The sequence below is a fragment of the Nyctibius grandis genome, chromosome 18, assembly GCF_013368605.1.
Source record: "Nyctibius grandis isolate bNycGra1 chromosome 18, bNycGra1.pri, whole genome shotgun sequence".
Lineage (NCBI taxonomy): Eukaryota > Metazoa > Chordata > Aves > Nyctibiiformes > Nyctibiidae > Nyctibius > Nyctibius grandis.
The window spans coordinates 5,751,625-5,771,440 of NC_090675.1; the positions used below are offsets into that span (position 1 = coordinate 5,751,625).

Below are 19,816 nucleotides of genomic sequence, written 5' to 3' on the forward strand. Positions count from 1 at the left end.
TTGTCTCAATGAAGAGAGAGATTAGAAAAAGACCAGCCAGATAGTGATAGTCTGGACAGTGGACAAAATTCATGGGCAGGAGGGATAGGATTGTTTTGCTTGTCATCCCATGTTGAGGTCATTAAAGACCATTGAGATGAGTTAAAAAAAAAATTGAGAAAGAGTAAATGAGAAGTTTTCTGCAGAGCAGCCATCCTGAGTGTCTCCTAGAAGCTGCAATAGCCTGTCACTGTTGTCTTGGTCCTGAAGTGTATCTTGAACGTGCTGGATGACAGGAGGAAGCCCATGCATGCAGCTCCCACATAGTGAGGCTGGGTCTCTGCTAGCCATCGATCTCCAGTGCTGTTTTATGTTTCTCTTTCCAACTTTGCTGCTTCTTTTTGCTCTCTGTTTAATGAGAATCTCACCTCTGGCTCTTGCAGTGGCACTGTGAGCCTGTAACTGGAGAAGCAGTGAAAACTGGTGCTTTAAACAACCTGATGTAGGTAGGGCATGTCCCTGTGCCCCAGGATCTGTGTGTGGCTGGTTGGAGCATGTGCTGTGCAGCAGTGTGGTTGTCAGCCAGCAGTAGTGTAAGGGTGGAAGCCACATTTTCTCTCTTTGCTTTCTTTTCTTAGCCTTAGATCATGTTGTGATCTTGTCTTTAAGAGCGTAGATTCAGACCGTAGCGAGTGGTGTAGCTGCCGCAGTTCCAGCCGGTCTCACCTGACTTCTCCCTGTGTCCCCTAAAAAACGCCTGTCACCGATCCCAGTTAACACATTTCAACGCAGTTTTGCTTCCTTGTAAAGACTATTCACTACTAAAGGAAAAGGCAAGAAGTGTCACTTGAAACAAAAGACTTCTACTTAAAGCATTGCAAAATGAAATGTACCAGCAGGTTTTCCTAAATCTTTCACGAAAGGTTATTTAAAGAGTTCAGCTGGTGTTGCCAGGGGACTGTGTAGGCTAGTGTCTCTGTTATGGTAAACCTTTAGTTACATTTGTCTGCTTAATAGCTGTTGATGACAAGGTCATGTTCACACCTTTGAATTTCTGGGCCCTTGTAGCCACTGGAGACCAACCTGACACCTTTCGTCATTCATATTGCTCCTAAAAACTACTTCCCTCTGTTGTGCACGGAGAGCTGATACGGCTGAATACAAACTAAGCTCACGTACATGTTCATCCAGTCATTCCCTCCTCCCCTCTTTATGGTGTTTCTCTTCTACTTGTTGGCTGTTGTAAGCACTAAATACGCATGTCTCAGCACTTCCTCGTAATAACAAATACCAGCAATGTGTGAATGATTTTCAAGTAGATTCTAGTTCAGTCATTCAATGTATTCAGAGCTATTAATTGGGATTTGTAGTCTTGGATTTTCAAGAAGAGGTGATTCTCATACAACTGAACAGCTCAGATGTTTTGCATGGCTTTGGTAATAAACGTTTGCTTGCCTTCCTCCCTTATTGCTTTTTGTGATGATCCAAGATTACAAGCCAGAGTTAATCTATGTAAATATGATGATGATTGAGCTAGAATCTAACTTGAAGACGTTCAGGCATTGCCATTAGTTATTACTATGTACTGAGACCTTTAGTGTTAAGAGGAATGGGTTTTATTTTTCCCCTGCTCTGGTCTTAAACACATAGTTCTGCTTTGGAACAAGATTGCCTTAATATCTCTGTAGGATGAAAACAAATACCAGAAGCACAAGCAAATGCAATGTAAAATTGCACTGGATGGTCATTGTTCCCTTGTTTCATACGCTGTATGTGTACTACTTTCTTGGCGAAGGGCTGAAATGACCTACTGTCCACCCAGTTCTCAAACACTGACCCGTGAGCAGAGAGAGCTGTACAGCTGGTGTGGGCATCCGCTGAGGGGGCTGGATTCCGGAGGAGTGCAAAAATCAAAGGGGCTGCTTTGTTTGTTTAAATATATATATATATATATTTTTTTTTTTACTATAAATATGCAGTTTGTATAAGGGCAAGGATAGAGAGCAGCATGTTTTTGTCGACCCCTAGGCCACAGAAGGCCTGGCTTTGATCTTGTGTACATACAACTGAAAGATCTGGAACTGAGGGCTCTCCCCTCAGTCCAGCCTGGGTTACATAGATGACTCTGTTTATAGCACATTTGCTGTCTTATACGGCAAACTAATTCTTTGAAACGTATAGTATGATCCCATATATGGGAAAGGAGATGGATTTTTTGCTGACAGTGTAATGCCTTCTTAATATTCGTTATTCACAGATGTTAATAGCCACTTAGAAGCATACTGAGTTTAGAGAAATCAAGGGGCTTGTCATGGCAGTGGCTGTTAGCATTAGAGGAAGTTTTCTGTGTATCTCGTAAGGTGTCTGGAATGAATTTCGCAGGTGTTAGGTTCCTGAAAATGTTATATTTGTCTTAGTAGGTTCCAGGTCATAACAACCAGCAGCTGAGTCAGGATTCTCTGTTGTCTTGCAGTGATGAATCCTAGGGATGAAGCTCTGTGATGTTATCCCATTCTTTATATAACTGCACAGGTGACAGGTAAAAATCTGGTAAAATAGTTTCTTTACTTTCTTTCGGGAACCTGTCAGTGGCAAGCTGACCTCAGTGATACTGTGATGATGAATGTGACATAATATCACCATATGTAGAACACAGCTCAGTAAAGAATATGGAAGATTAGAGGGGGCAGGATGAGAATAGGCCTGTGCAGGGTGAAAGGAAGCTGTTATTAATAATCTAGTCTCAGCTCTAAGGAGTAGGAGCAACACAGATTTTTGTGGCAGCACAAATTAAGTGATAGGACTGACACACAGCTTTTACTGCAGGTGTACATGCAGTGAGTATCTTGCTTTTGTAGGGCATGTTCTATATTTAGGCATGAATTCATGTGTTTTCCACCTGGAGTACAGAGCAGTGAGATTTGTGATGACCTTTAATTCCAGGAAGTTACGACATACAGACATTTTCTGTTTCTTCTGTGCAGGGAAAACTAATAGTTTCCAACTAATGAAAAGTTCGGCTCCCTACGCATTGCTCTGCCTGTTTTCTTGGCTGACCTTGGGGAAAAATCCCAACTCAGCCATAGGTGATCTAAGTTGTAGCAGGCATAAAACCTCAGAAGATAAATCAGCATTACCAGTTGAATTAATCAGACTTTATATTGATGGAATGTGCCCTTCAGGTGGGAAAAATCCTGTTGGGGATCAGTGAAGATTGCTTGATGGCAATTCAGGCTGTTCCTGGGTATAAGCAAGGTTTATTTGATGCCAGGAGCTGCTTCAGCAATTAACCCTCTTCCCTCCTGCAAAGCTAAACTTGTGACAAGAGGACTGACCCTCACCTGGAAGGGAGATCAGCGTTCTGTTAACACTCCAAATATCTTCAGACTTTTCACAGTGAGCTTGATGGGATGCAGTGTTTTTGAGAACAATTCTGCACCAATTAAAATAGACAAATATATTAAGATTGACTTTAAACAAAAGAGCTGGAATCTTACCATGTAAAGGGAGCCACAGTGTGTTCATTTGAAGCTGACTGTTAGTCTAAAAGTATGTGCAAGTGTTTCCCTGCCCTGGGAGAGGAAAGAGGAGCTTAGTAAGTGTAGATCAGGAGGAACGCTTTGTACAAAACTTGGGGCTGTCTTGAAAGATGGGAGGTTACGGTCTTTATTGGTCTTTAACTTATCTTTGGCCTTCATTGCTCAGTGCCGGTTTTCCTTATTTTCCTCCTGTCTATCAGATGTCGGCAAGTGAGTGTGAAATGCAGTGAGGGGTCTTCAGACTGTGTTGGACCCACATGGGGGAGCAGAGCTGGGAGGAGAGCACTGCGCCAGCAAAGTCAGACCAAAGGTTTTTAGAGCAGAGTAGAAGGCTTAGAAGCTCTCTCATCCTGGGAAATCTCAAGGCTGATCACATTTGTGGGCTTTTTCTTTCCTTAATGGGAGTTGAAGCTGAGTCATTGGTACAAGCGTATTGGTGCTTGGGGGGCTAAACAAGGAGAAACGTAAATAAAAACTCAATAATGCCTCACTGGAGGGAACTAAGGAGCTTATCTGATTGGTTAGAGCATGGAAAATACATCAGAGAAACACATAAATCCAGAAAAGACTGGGTTTTTTTGTGGTGTTTTTTTTTTTTTTTTAAATCCAGTTTGACTCTTTTTAAACATTTAAAGGGCAGATAAAATGAGCAACTATCATTTGAAACGAAGGAAAAACTGATTTGCCTGAAAGGAAAATGTCAATGCCACAAAAATATCATAGCCCTGTAGATTAAAGAGAGGCAATTTATAACTTCAGATGACAACACAGAGCTGTTAAACATAGGGACTTTATAAAATATATGGCTGTTATTGGAGTTTGATAAACTGGCCTGAACGGGTGTATAGTGAAACTGAATTTTTCATATTTTTCTGCAAATGCAAAACTGAATTCAGGCTTGTATTTCTGCAAATGCAGTTATCAGAGGCAAGTACTTCGTTCCATCTGATTAAAACTTGTTTCCCCAAAGCTGGAACGTCCCTTCCTTCAGTAGCTCTTCCAACTGGTTTCCGTACCGGCTGTACAGAGTGGCAATCAATGACCTTCTAATGGGCCACTGCTAGAAACCGTTACTTTTTCTCTCTGTCTGGTGTTCTGTGCTGCATACGTGCACAGCCATACAGGACCAAACTGCAACCGCAGAACAGAGCATCTGAGAAAGAGAAGAAAAGGAGATGCCGTTAGTACATAGAGCCTTATCCTCTTCATTGAGCTGCCTTTCGTTGACGTTTGTGCTGTTTGGGCTTTATCATTCTGCTTATCAACGCTCCAGTAAAAGACCTGGGACAGTACCAAAGATGCTTTGACTGTTAGTGTTACGTACTAGGGAGATTTATTCTCTCTGCTCCTCAGGAGATGGCTTGCTTTTGACAAGGAGAGAAAATGGCAGTGGAGGGAATGTCTGTCTTTATTCTTCCAAATTCAGGGGCCTTTTCCCATCACGATTTACCGATCCTTAGCCCTTGTTATGTGGCATTTGGGAAAACCAGGCAGGCTTTTAGCCACACAAGCCTCATAGAGGACATACACGCCCAGAAGCTTCTCTCTCCTTCCTTGGATATCAATGGGTCTCATAAAAGCTATTACTTCTCACTGAAATCCTTTCTTTCTTGTCTCTTCAGCTTGTCATGGCTAAAAACATTCCTACTGAAATAGCAAATGCATGCTGTAGTTTTATATGTAGTTGCATTTAAAAAAGAAGATGATCTATTTCAGACTTCTAAGGCCAGTAACTGCACTTATTCCCCATATAGTGACAAAACCAACTCAGTTCTGCTATGGTGGAGCGTGAGGTTTGGGATCTGCAGCTGTTTGTTGCAGGGTCCTGAGTAGGAAAACGAGGGATTCCAGCTCCCATGGTCACAGCTCAGGGTGGGTCACAGCAAAGGGACACCATAGGGAGCCAGCAGATTGTGTTCTGGTCATCTTTGTAATTTCATATACATCTCTAGTAATGCATTTTGCCACTTCCCGTACCAATTCTAATTTGCTTTTGTTTGATTCTCTGTGTAGCTCATGTTAAGGTGCAGACTTCATTTAAAATCTGTTGTTATTTTTGCATATTTTTTTCTCAAGTGGTTTGTTTTGTCTGAATGCTGTGATCAAAAAGCAATTATTAGTCTGTGAGAGAATATATGTCTCAAGAAAAGGAAAGAAGATTGCAACAGCAAATTCTGTTTTTCCTTATTTATTTTAGCAGATAAACAGGAAAGCAGTTTGCAAAGCAAATATATGGTAGGTCCATTTTGGATACTTGTCAAAGTCCCCTGGCTCACTGATGTGAGACTTCTCTTTTCCCTACCTCGAGCATGATCACAGTGTCGAGATTCTTTTTGGGTTTGGGGCATCAATTCAGACTTGATGCAGACATGAGCTTTCTTTCACTCCCCCCATACATGCCCCCTCCTTTTTGGACAGCTTTTTGAGGCACTGTTGATTACCTTCTCCCAGGCTTCTCTCTCCCACTTCATTTCTTTAGGGGATGCTTAAAAGAAGAGCTGCTGAATCAATACAGCTATTAGTCTCTAACTCAAAAGGATAATTATAACTGTGGCATATGGTCCGATGCAGCTAGCTTTATGGTTTAAAAGAGGTATTACTATGGTGTGGAAACTGTGGTAATTCATTTCTCCTTATTAGAGATGAATATTTTCCCCTCTCAGTGGATGGATCTCAGGACTTGGTCTCGGTAGTGTGTGTTGTTCTGTGCAGAAAGGGCAGCGGGTATCTCTACGGGAGCATCGGTGGTGACAGGTGACTAGTTGGCTGCATGTGTGAAGTCTCTGATGAGGACAAGTGCTGCTCGGGTATTCTGCGTGATACTCGCCTTCAGAACCTGAGCACATTTTTGTGTGTGACATATTGTGTTTACTCAAACAGCAGAAGAACGTGAAATGCTGCGAGGTTGCAATGCTCTGGCTGTGTTCATAGGAAAAAATTGAGGGCCAGGCAGGAAGGTTTGTAGGTAGCTCAAAAACTTGGCAGGAGCTACTTGGCCTCAAGAGTGCTTGTGAACGACAACTTTTCAGCCAAGCAAAATACCACCGCTGTAGACCTTGTCACACCCTCTGTTGAGCATTTTGGTTGTGTTTTAAAAACCTCCTGCTTTTCTGCCCTTCTCCTGTTGCAATGTGTCCCTTAACGGCTGCTCTTGGGATGCTCGTGGGTGGGTTTCTGTTAACAAAAATAATGCAATCTAGGAAGCCTTTTTAAAAGGTGAGATTTATGATGTCTCTGTGTTCATCCCATTTCTGTAGACAGCTCTTCTAATGATAAAGGTGCGTATATCTCAGTGTGATGTAAACAACTTGATGGATGGCTTGCAGTTTATGTGGAGAAAATATTGGAAGCTTTTTATCTATCTGTAAAGCTTCCTGGGAGGCTGCGAACAGGTGGCCTGGTACAGGCACACAGGTATATCATCATTACGTGCAGTCAGGCTGTTTGCTGGTACCGACTGAGGCCAACATTTCTATTCTGAAAATAATCAGCTGGTGAAGGCAAAAGGGATGGAGCTCAAGGCTGCCAGAGCATTTCTCGCTCCTTTACAGTTTAAAACCAGAGTACGGAAAGAGAGTCTATTAATCTAATAACTGGCAGCCAGTCTATGTAGTAAAGTAATTCTATAATCCTTGTTTAGGAAAAAATGCAGATTCAGTGATTGTAGTGTTCGGTTGCAGATGCAGGTTTTAATTGAGGAGTAGTAGGAAAAGATGAAGATCTTAGATATTCATTTTACTGACAAAGATATAGTGCATATATACAAGTTCTCAAAAGGATATTCATCTTTCCACCTGGGCAAACCACGTGTGCGTGGCTCTTGTCTGTATTTTTGCACTTCCATTTCTAGTATGGGCACAAGCATTAATCAGCTTTTCAGGTGCAGAAACTCCACTTTAAAAATGAAGCCAAGTTTCAGTTGTCATAAAGATGTCAACCAGAGCAATAAAATGTCTTCCTAATTTAGGAACACTAGAAGGCTAAATAAATTAAATATTGAAATACATAGAAACTCTTATGTTGAAATTGATGGGTTTAAAATTATTACTAGCATAAAATTGTCACAAATCTTCTTTTTCTAATCTGTGGCATGTAGGATTGCCTGTGTGAAATGTGCTCTAGTTGAGCAAGTTTATAAAGGGGAGGGGACTTTCCACTGACTTCAGGTCTTGAAAAGCATCATTCCTTTGTGATAGCAACTCCTATTATCCCATAGTAATACCCAGTGCTTTTTATTTGCTTGGAAGTAACTGCACCCTTGTGGTTAGAGGCTGTGGAGTTGCCTGATTTGTGTTTTCAGGCTGGTATTTTAAAGGGCTATCCATAAGAGCAGGTTCTTGTTCAGTACTGGCTCAGCCAATCTGTTTTAGAGCCAATGGACATCTAATGGATCTTGCGCTGTGGTAACAGCTCTTCTGGCTGGGTTTGAAAGCATCAAAGATTTACACAGGTCACCTTGAGATTGTTTGCACAAAGCTGAGAAAATAGTTCCTCAGGGATGTTTTTCTGGAAGCTTAGCATTGTATAAGTATTGACGGTTAACTGATCCTATGTTGAAAGATATTTAAGCTCTGAACAATGGATTTTTGTATCTATGAAGTCTGAAATTCCAGATAGACTGGATGAACCATGCGCAGCATCGCTGCATGAGTCGGTAATAAACAGCCTAATCGGATGAGTGAGGTATAGAAAACCAAAGCAAGTGAGAATGTTTTTTGCTCTGTGATGAAGAAGGAGGAAGGAGAACAGTTTGCAGGGTTTCAGTCCTGGTGTTCTCCCTGCCTTTATACAGGACCTGGGAAAGTTCCTTTATCTCTGTACTTCAGCACAGAGCTGAAGGGATAGTTGTTGCCAACTCCACAGGCTATATGAGAATTAACTTACTGGAAAACAGCTTGAGACCCTTAAGTAGAGGGCTTTATGGTTCATATCCCACCAAAGCAAGGTGCCAAAGTTTTGGGAACCTGATCACTGTAGGTTCCCTCTAAAACTGGTAGAGAGGAGGCACACACCTCCACAGCCTCAGTCAGCTGCCTCACCTAGAAATGTCCCTCTAGAATTGGTCCTGTCTCTCCATTGACTACAGAAGGAGCAGGACATGAGCATCCACCTCAGCTCAGTGGCATGAATCAAGGTCTATAAAATGAAAAAAATGCATCATTATTATTAAAGCTTTCTTTGTCCTAGGTGTGTCGTCTTCTATTGCATGGAGTAGTTAGATGAACCTGTGTTAGACGAAATAAAGACTTCATAATTCTGAGCATGCAAACCACACATTTCTACTTGCTACATTTCTGCCTGGTGTATTCTTATTGCTCTGATATCTTGTGCTTTAGTGCAAAGGGGATTTTTCATTTGGGGATGATAATGTTTTTTCCTTTTTTTATTTGTGTGTTTTTTCCTTTGGCTTTTTTTTTCCTTTGCTCTTTTTATCACATTTGAGACCTGTAATATAAAAAGTAAAGTAGAAGTGCTTTTTAATCAGTTAATTTTTTCTTTAGGCAGGCTCCCTTTGTAGTGCATAAAGATGGGAAAAACATGTTTGCACTTCATTATCAATAGTTTGCATCTTAGTTACACGCTATGTATTACTATTATTGAAGATCAAATAGAAAAAATCATAGTTCACCATATAACTAAAAATTGCACCATACCACAGTTCCAAAGCAGAGACCACCTGAGGTTGCAGGGGTAGCCTTAATAGCTTCAAGTCTGGCACTGGCTTTTTTTTTTTTTTTTCTTTCCTTAATGTTTGATTTGGCTTCTAATATATGATTATATATTTTAACTAAACACTGAGAAATATTAAGAAAATACTCGTCAGTGGCGATTTGGAGTTCTGTTTTAACAGATTCTAACACGTTCAAGAGAGGTAAGAGTTCATTGTTTGGGAAAGAACTTGCTGTACCTGTGGCTGCAGTTTATGACATGCAGCTCAATGGGCTGAAAGGGTAAGCAAGCAGCAATCCATTGCAAACTAGGTCACGTTCGCTCCACTCCTATGACCTGAAGTCATAAGTCCAGTTTTCTTATTTTTCTTCTTTTTTAGGTTGGCCTGGAAGAGGCTGACAAAAGAGGAGGAATTGTGGCTGGTTTGTTTCTTGCCTGTAGGCAATTTACAGGACGTTTTTTCTGGATCATAATAGACATACGTAAAATCCCAGATGTACTTCGCCCTAGCCCCCTACAGCAGTCTTACTAACAGGACGTTGATTCTGACAAGATGAAGCTTTTACTTGAATGTTAATCATGTCACTCATGCCGTGATCTCTGCAAAGTGGTTCATTTTTAACTAGGACAAGCATTTATTATATATTAGCTATGATACTGACTTCTCCTGAATGGGTTTCTGGTACTGTGTAACATGAACATTGTGTGATTGGTGATCGTAATTGGCATTATGTTTTGTCTCTGAACTGGCTGCATGTAGAACACGTGCATTTGGGATCCACATCCTTAGTTTAATACATACTAAAATATTTACTTTTATCTACTGTTTTAGACTACTTATGAATGAGCAAGAAAGAAAAATTTTTTTGATGTCCTGCCACTAGTTCCTGTGTCTTTTTAGCTGAAAAAATTGCTATTCAGGAAAGTTGTATCACTGGGCATTAGGAACTCTGGATCATTAATATTTAACTGTGTTGGAAGTAGAAAGCACTGTAACAATAGTAATAATTTGCACTTGCACAGCACATTTCTCCTGAGGATCTCAAAGCACTTTACAAACCATTTAATTAAGCCTTACTAAATCCCTCTGAGGTTTATTATTAGTCCCATTTTACAGATGGTTAAGCAAGGGCATAAAGAAGTTAAATGGTTTGCCTAAATGAGTTAGTGGCAACAATAAGCATGTACTTCAGGAGTCCTGACCACATCTCTCCTCTCTAACAGAGAAGGTATCAAGTGACCATAGCATCTTGCCAGCAGCAAGCAGAAGAGTGTAGCAGCTGAAAGAAGGTGAAATGTTTTGTTTGAGATAGTTCACTGTGAATACTCTCTGGAAATGGCATCATGCTGTAGATTGATTATGTTATTACCTGGTTGTTGAGGAGATACACAGCACGTACTCACCTTGGCCAAGGGACAGAAGGGGCCTGAGAGCCCAAGATGTGGGAGCAAGTGGGAGTGAGTCCTGGCTCTCCAGCTGGCCAAGGGTCTATGTTTCATCCCTTCATTCACCAGGGACGTCTGCACTGCTCTGGTTCTGCCCTGTAAGAGACTGGTGCTTTTCAGTACTGCAGCTTTGGCCAGCCAGGAACTTAATTCGTCAAGTAAGGAAAGAAGTTCTTGCCACTGGACTTAAAATTATTCATATCATTAGCAGCTGCGTCTGCTCAGATGCCCAACATGAAAGGTTGGTTTATCAAGACGTAAAGCAGAAGCATACAGGCAAGGGGGACTTGTGCTCGCTGCTTAGCTGAGAACCACTTAGGAGGGTGTTCGTGTACAAATGCATTAGATTATGGTTAAGCAGCTTATGGACATAAAAACACATTAGAACTTTACAGCATGCTATAAATTACAGTTTTGCAGCATTCACAGCTACAATGTTAGGTAATTACATTCATTAATCTACTACTAAGAGCACATAAAGTTGCCTCCCAAATGGTACTGTGTGTGCTTGTGCTCAGCTGGGAATGTGCCGAGAAGGGCCTCCCCTCCCCCTGTCTTCCTCCACTGCTCCTCTGCCTTGCTCGGAACTTTCTGATTTTATATGATTTTCAGCAGTCTAGACTTTTAAACATATTGGTCTAAACATTTAGGGTCCACAGTGGAAGAATTTCTGATAATCATGTCTCATACAGCTCTGAGCTTTTTCTAATAAGCTCTAAGCAGTGTGTGGACTTACTGCAATCAGTTAGGAAGAAGTTATTGCTTGTTGTCCCTTAGGTGATCCATTTGTACCCTGCCACCTGATATTTAGTAGTCCCTGTAATTGGTAGCCTCAGCAGCTAATACTCTGTTGACTCTTGCTTGTCCTTAGATTGAGCATCTCCTGCTTCATTTTCTTCTGTGCAGAAATATTTCCTCTAATTAGAGCAGATTCTCAGCTGGTGTAAATTAGAATTAACTACATTTGTGTGTCTCCAGCTTGAATGTCCCACTGACCATTTCCTTTCTTTTTCTTTCTTTATCTTGCGTTGTGGGGAAAGACTTTCAAACCATTTGTTTGAGGTGCAGCCATATGCTGTACAAGGAATCTACTGATTCCTTGTTTCAATTTCTTGTTTTAAAAGACCCTTCATGGCCATTTTTTTCCCTCTCCAATGGACCAAGTTTTATCTTCGACATCTTCTACCTGTAGGATAACCAACTCTCTAATCTGTGTCATTCAGCCACATTTTCACTGGGACTTTCTGTGAATTTTTAGCTATGAAAAGAGGAGAGCAGAGAGTTGTGTAGCAACCCCTGTATTCTCTGTTCTTAACCTCTTGGAGTGTGCGTTAGGAAACAGCCCACAGAAATTCCCCAGAAAACTTCCTCCAGTTTCAGTGACTGCTGAGCAGGGCACACATGTGAAAAGTACTGCGCAGTTAGAAGGCTAAAAGTAACAGAAACAGAACAGTTGACTTGCTTATCACCCTGAGTTTTTAAGAAATCAAGCTATTAACATAGTTTCAGCATCTCAGTCCTTGTAAAAACTTACATACCCCTAAAATCAAAGAAGAATCCCTCTAAAAAAAGCTCACACCCTGTGATGAAGGTATGAGTCCATTCAACTCAAATTTAACTTCAGTAAGTCAGAAAGCAAAATCTATTCTCTTTTGTTTGTAAAACAAAAAAATATTTTGTAAAAAACCAAGAAGAATCTGATTATAAAACCAAGCTTCGACAAGTCAACAGGAGTAGAAGACTTGTAGGAATGACCCACTACTTATATGTCAGTTCGTTAATTGGGTTTTCAGTTGCTGATCTCCTTTCACATCAAGCTCATCTTTACATCTGTATAGAAAAGAGCCATGAAGCTACCTGTGCTACTGAAGTAGGAGCAGCCGTTTTGTGAGACCGTGACAGATGCTTAATCACATGACAGCCTTCAGTGAAAGGCATTCATCTATTTGCTAAATAGATGCAGTTTCAATGACACTTGAGCACTTCAGTTTCTAGGGAATTTCTTTGTCATTACTGACAAATTTATTATCCTGAGCATTAAATTAATAAAATACAGAGCACATAGCAAGAGCTTTTTGAGGGCAGTGGTTTTTTTTTTTTGGTGCCACAGAAACCCTCTCAGCTCCCTGTCCTGAGTTATCATTTGCCTTTTGCCCTGGATCTCCGTGCCTAATGACAAGAGGTGGTGGAACAAAGCAGGTCCAGCATCTCTGAACTGTGGGACAGGACAAGAGGAGCACATTTGGCAGGGACGGGCCTCCCGTTAGAAATGACTTGCTTTCATGCACCTTGCCCAGCTGTAGCTCAGTGCTGTCCATAGCAGGCTGCATCGGCCCATCATGCAGACGTGAGCTGCATCTCAGCTGCTGCCATGCTTTGATATCAGCATCAACACACTGCTTGTTCACGTAAGCAAGAACAGCAGTAATGGCCTTTGTTTCTTAGAGAACAGTGGTTGCAGGGAAGCAACTGCCTGGCAAACCACAGTTTTGAGTTTGACTCTGTGTTTGCCCATTACCTGCTTGGCTTCAGCCTACCTTTTAGGTAGTACATTGAGATATGCAACTGAATTCATGTGGGCTTTGCTTCCCTTTTTCCATATGTAAGCATCAAGAAGTCAGAAATCCTTATTTTTAGGGGCAGTGTGTCTCCCTGCCGCCGGGCAGCCTGGCTCGTGGGGCCGCAGCCAGGCAGCAGCAGGGAGAGCCTGTAAGCCAGGCCAGCAGCCTGCTCCAATGGAGATAAACTGGGGTCCTGCAGGAGAGAGTCAAGACAGAAGGACGTTGTCAGAGCTGGATGTTTAATGTCACGTGCAGCTGCTAACCTGGTCCTTGCCCTCCTGACAAAACAGCTGCCATTTTGGGTTAGCGCCGGAGTCGTGGCGCCGAGTGATCGTCAGCGCTCGTGTATTACTGATGCCATCTGTGTCATCTGCGGAGCATCCCATAAAGCACAGAGAGAAAGCGATAAACAGGGGCTTTCTCCTAATGCTGAAGCACCATGGTGAATCTTTGCTTCCCTTACTCACACACGCAGTCTCAGAGCTCACATAACGCCAAGTGCTTTACTACTCTGCTCAGGCGTTCAGTGACTTAATTGTGTGATGGTATTGATGTAAAATTTAACAGCCACTGTGTGTATTGACTGTAGCTTCATTGGTTGCCGCTAGAACATGCTGTGCTATTGCCCTGCTATTCATTTAGCTGTTTTGGTCCATTTATTAGATATTACAGAGATTTTCCTTTTCTGGACAGAACTGGTAGTGATTTCTGCAGTGGAAACCTATTGGGAATGACTCTAATCTCGTTTCTGAGGATTTGTTTATTGGGGCAGCACATGCTGGGCTAATTTCAGGGTACGTGTTCCATGGTACCTTTTTTATCCACAAGTGAAGTTTTAATGAGAGGATGTAGTACTCAGCAGGTTTTTTTTTTTTCCCCCTTCTATTTTCCTCCCAAAAAGCAGCAAAAGCAAAATTGGCTCAGCATTTATTGCCAAATTAATGTTCCTAAAGACTTCCTTTTGCTTGTTCTTTTCTAGAGCTTGGAGAAATAAGATTTCACGTAATGCATCTGGGATTGGATTACTGGATTGAATTTTGCAAAGTACACTAGGGATAGCTGAGCCTGTTTAGAAAGCAGCTAAGCCCCTCTAAGTCAGTAAAAAATCAATTCACGATAGTCAATGAGGGATTTTTCGGTGGTTTTTGTTTTGGGTGGTTTATTTGCTGTTGGATGGTCATGTTTCCTTTGAGGTGTTTTATCAAGGTTTATTAAGCTTTCGGTGGAGGGGATGGTGGGATACAGCCTTTCTCTGAAAAACAGGAAGGAAAAAAGCATCCTGGAAGCTGATGTCCCTGCGCCTTGAATACGAACATTAATTCTTATGGGAGCTCTTCAGCTGAGTTTGTATGTTGTGACCATTTCAGAAAGCCACAGAAACATGAAGACATTGAAAATCTATCAAAGTTGAGGTTGTGATTGGTTATTACTTTGCATCTGGTCTTTTGTGTACTCATGAGCTCCTGCTCCTCCCCTCCCTCCCTCCCTCCTCCTCTCCTGCTGTGAGTTGAGGTTTTGGTCCTCGAAACCAGGCCCACCACATTATTACAGTGCAGATGGCAATAATCTCTGTGTGTGATTCTGATAACAGATCTCAGGATGCAGCAGAGTTTGGGAAATTCCAGCTCTGTTGCAGGGATGGATCTTATCCCAGAAGAATAATGTCTGAATTCTGTTTCTTTGTATAAAATTGTCGTAATTTTTTTTCTGGACTTCCTTTTCTGTTTCTTAGGCCAGTGGTACTGTGTTGCTGGTGCTCCTGTTTCTTTTTGTGATTGGAACTGAATTGTTTTGGAACAGAACATCGGAGAAGTTTGCACAGTGCTTTGCCAGCCTAATTAAGGGAAGGCCCAAGTGTCTGAACCTGGGGAGGGAGCTGGGCTAAGCTAGAGGGAAAGGAGAAGCAGGAAAGATGGCAAATTTCTCAGGGTGTGGAATAAGTTTTAGTAAGGTCATAAAGAATGTGAGAAAGGAGGAAAAAATAATTCTGAATGCGGTAAAGACTGCCATGGGAGGAAACCATAAAATATTTGGTTGAAACCCTGTATAGTATCTTTTAGGGTACTGTACATTCTATAATGGTCCTGAGAAGGAGGCTGCAGAGGTGTGGTACGTGAGTGGACTGTATCCTTCTCAACTTAAACAGGAAATGGGCAAAGAAGCAAAATGCTTTTGCTCTTGTAACAGGAAGAAATAATGGTTTTCTAGGTGAGGTTTCATGCTCTCAGCAAATCTTTGCAGCTTATGTTTTTACATTATAGTCATTTCTTGAGTCAGATATCCCTGCTGCCTGTTAAGTAAACACAGAAAGCATAGATTATCAGTTAAGAGTATCGACAGCATTTCAAGTGCTATCAGAGAACATTTAATTCAGTTTAATTTTGTGATAAATCTCATGTTTAATCCTCTGGTTGCTCTGTAATCATGTCTCTATTGATCTTTTCTGAATGACTGCATGCAGTTTAATAAACTTTGCCATTAACCCAAGCTTTCTAAAGGAGGAGATTGATTCCAGAATCAAGTCCGATAGAACCAATAAGCACCTGAACATCATTAAATCTGTCCATTGTAAAACATTTGCATTAGGATCAAAGTAAAAGTGTAGAGTTGAATTTGCAGCTTATTAGAGACAGAGTTTGCAACCGGAAAGTCTCAGTATGTCAGTCAAAATCAGCAGCAGTTTTCAGCCTGGCTGATTCAAGCTGACACCTCCTTTCATTTCTTATTTCTCAAATCCGTCTTTCATCCCATTGAGCAACCTCCTTCCCTCTTTTCCCAGCCGTAATTATATCTTTTAATTTATTCCATCTTTTTCACTCCAGGCATTTGTTTGGTCCAGGTTTTTGAGGTCATTTTTGCCTCATAATAAAACTAAGAGTTTGGGTGTCTTTTCGAAGTGTTGGTTTGGATTTTCTGTCCTGAACTTCTTTTATAAGGCGTGCCCTAGTTACATGAGATGTAAAACAGGCTAGGGAATGGGGGACAGGTTATGGAACTGAAAAAAAGGGATGACCTTCTCAAATTCCTTCTTCTAAGGCCTGTTCCCACCACAGGGGCCATCTCACGTACTCCAAATGCCAAAGTGCATTTGGCAGTTTGGCCTGGATCCATAAGGGTATGAAGGAGCAGTGCTTGCACAGGGACCTAACACCAGCTGAATGACACTTAAACGAAGCACCTGAATTCCTTGTGGCTGAGAGTGCGCTGGTGGCCTTGGGAGCATCTGTGCATCTCCGTGATGCTGGGCAGGCGAATGGTTCCTCCAAACACAGTGGGTCTGACTCTTGGGAAGTACGAGGGAAGAGAAGAGGGGACTGGCACAGGCTGACAAGATACCGTCTCTTGTGTAATTTTACTGTTTGGTGTTTTGTCAAAGCAGTGCTGCTCTTCCAGAACAGCTGGTAGGGGATGTTCAAGGGCTATGGGGAGCTTAGAAAGGAAACTGCCTGCAGTCTTTCTTCCCTTTCCACCCACTCTTCATTCCCGTGCAGGTGTCAGAAGTTCTCAACCCGCAGGAGAACGAAGGGTCTTTATTGATTTCAAAGGCTGCAACTTGTGTGGAGAGAGTTCTCGGTGGGGGGAATGATAGCGAGAGATTGCTTCTCGTGAAGCAGAGGCACTGGCTCAGGACAGAGGAGGAGGATGTGGGGAGCTGGTGGTGAGGGAGGTGGGAGAAGACTGATGCTCCTGGAGGGAGACAGAGATTGAGAGTTTTCTGAAATAAGGATGAAGAACAGGGAAGGGGAAATGCTGTGACCCCTCTGTGTTAGGAAGGGGAACAGGGTATGCAGGGAGCCTATAGGTGTGGGAGGGAGAGGGCAAGAACCAAATGAGAAACAAGAACAGCATGAGAAAACAAGAACCAAATACATATACGTGCAGCTGAGCGATAGCAGAGAGACTGTCCCGAATGAAAACAGAGAAAGGGAGATGTAAATGCTCTCTTCTTCCAGTAAGGACAGTGGAGAAGAGATGAAAGACATGACTTTCCTATCCCGCACATCAGTTGGAGAAGATTAGGGAGATGCAAGAAGTACCTGCTTGGCAGGAGGCTCGGAGGAAGCCCCTGGGTACGGAGATGAGGAGGGGTGAGAGGCAGGGAAGAGGGGCTGCAGGCATCCCGCAGGGCGTACCCTGGGAACACGCTGGCTGTGGGTGTTTGGCCTGATGAAGTTGAAGGGCCACAGAGGCTTGGAAGATGAGAGACTGACTTTGCTACTGTTTCCAAAATAAATTAGTGTGTAGCGCAAGCCTTGAGATGTTTTATGGTGTGCAGCAGCTGAACACTTATATTTCTTATCCAGAACATAGCTGCCTTGATCTAGGTCTGACCAGAGAGATGTGCCAAGCGCTCTGTGAACCCACATCACCTTCTCAGTGTCTTGTTTGCTTTCTCTAAGCATGTGTGCAGCCCCTTTTGTTCCTGTGGTGTCTGATCCATTTACCTCTTTAAGTATTTAGCGTTAGGAGGTACAGATGAAGTAGGATGTGATTTTACTTCCATTTTATAGATGAGCACTGCTGCATGGAAGGGCTAAAGGCCCAAATTCACAGAGCCATTTATTTCCTTTGGAAAACCAGTCAATGGGAATTAAATAGTTTTAGGCCCCTAAATACCTGCTTTGTGGATTGGGGCTTAGCTGGCTGCTGCAGGTTACAGAGAGCCAGTGGAAGATCAGGAATTTCAACATATGTCTCCAAGTACCCACATTAATAACTTACCATCTCAGTCCAGCCAGCTCTAATCCTGTGCCTGGCAGGGTACAAGTTGTGATAAGATCAGACAGGAGAGATTTGGATACCAGCACCAAGAAGCAGCTTAGAAAACAAATCTTTAATAGGAAAGGTTTCCTTCCAAGTGCAGACTGATTCCTGCTTATGGTTCTAATTCTCTTCAACATATTCCGTAGCTCTCGAGAGATGCATTGCAGAGCTTTATCTGCTTTCTGCTCGAGGCAAGTTTTTACAGAGAGACAGCAGTTCAGATGCTTTCTACAGAAGAAATGGTTACAAGTTCAGTTGAGACAGCTGGGTATAGGATGAAATGTGGTTTGAATGCAAGTATTGCTCAAGCGGTATGATTCACAGTTTTCTTAAGTCCTCGCAAGTTTGCTGGAGGCATTAGCAAAGCTCTTGACTCGAGATGTTCTGTTTTGGAACTGGATCCCCTGACTGTGCATGCCTACCAAGTTAAATTTGTAGCTTCTAGCTGGCTGTAAACAAGAAGTACTAGAGAAATTGCTTTTCCAGCCACTGAATAGCCCTGAATATTAGATGACACTTCAGTTTTAAAAGATCTATCCAAAAGTAACTTAAAAAAGTTGAATATTTGCAGAAGTCATCATATTTTCTGCCACAGCACAACTGTGAAAGAAATTTTCTTTCTTTTTCTCTGGTGTGTGAGGTAGCTTTATAGGTTCTGTGCCATGTAACAAAACTGAAGGAAGCAGTCGTCTCTGTTTCTCCCTTTTTCTTTATTCATGCTATCTTCTGTGCCCGTTTAACTGGAGACTTCATATTCTAAATACAGGACAGAAGGGAAGAACTGTTTTTCCCCTCCTAGGAAGTGCTGATTATAACTGATGGTTTTTTGGGTGATGCCACATAGACTTTGGAGCATCCATTGAAGTAAAGCTGAAACAAATGCTTCGTTGCAAGGATGCGATTCATCAGCAGAAGTGGAGAAACAGAGAAGGAGAACATGTGTGGCAGTTACCCAGCGGGCCTGATTCTCTGCATTTTGTACGGTGGCTTATACCTTTGTAAAGTAACAACAAAATAGTTCCGGTATTTATTTCATCTGTGTATGTGAATGAGGACTCTTGAGATAGGAGCAACTTATATCTACTTTGTAAGTGGTGCGAAGGACAAGGCAATGATAAATCTTGTCTGTTATGCTAAGCTGTGCTTCTGAACTGCAGAGAGGGGGATTTGCCAATGATCAGCACTGTACAAGAATGTAATCCCTCTGGTTTTTTGATCATCAAATTTATCTTCACTGTATCTGTTTCCTAGGGGAAGAATAAGCCAGCAAATGGAAAGGTTACATATTGCTCTATTAAACTTTTGTTCTTTACTACTTTTTTCAGCCTGAATGCTAAAGGAGGTTTCTTTTGCAGATGGGAAGTTGAGCTGTTGTTTCTTTTTTTCCCCCTAATTGCACAAAGGTTCTGATCCTTTTCCCAAGGAAGAATATTACCAAGCTCGTCTTAAGTGATGCAGTTCTCTGGTCCTATCTGAGCACTCTTTCTTTCTCTCTGTCTCTCCTTATTTTCTAATCACTGTTCTTTCATTTTAAAACCTGCCTTCATCAGTCTTTTGTGTGCGGTTGTATGCTACATGCCAAGAACAGTGGTAGAGTTAAGTGGTTCCCAGAGAAGGAGAAAGAAAATCAAGAGGAATATGTGACAGTAGTTGCTTAGAAGACAGAAAAGCTGGTGTGTTAAGTAGTTCGACTTCTTGACCCACAAGATGGAAAAGAGTTGTTTCAAAATAGATTTTTATTTTGAAAAGCTCAAAAATTATAACCCATTATTATGTGGAGGTTTTTGGTTAAAAAATCTGCAGGTTGGAGCATTTACCATCTGGCATAATTCATGAGTAGTTCTTCTAATTCTGTCC

General features: G+C 41.9%; 1 protein-coding gene across 4 annotated transcripts in view; it reads left to right on the plus strand.

Moving 5' to 3' along the window:
• Positions 1 to 19,816, plus strand: part of AUTS2 (activator of transcription and developmental regulator AUTS2) — a 757,133-nt gene that overhangs the window by 175,332 nt on the left and 561,985 nt on the right. The gene's annotated exons all lie outside the window — the stretch shown is intronic.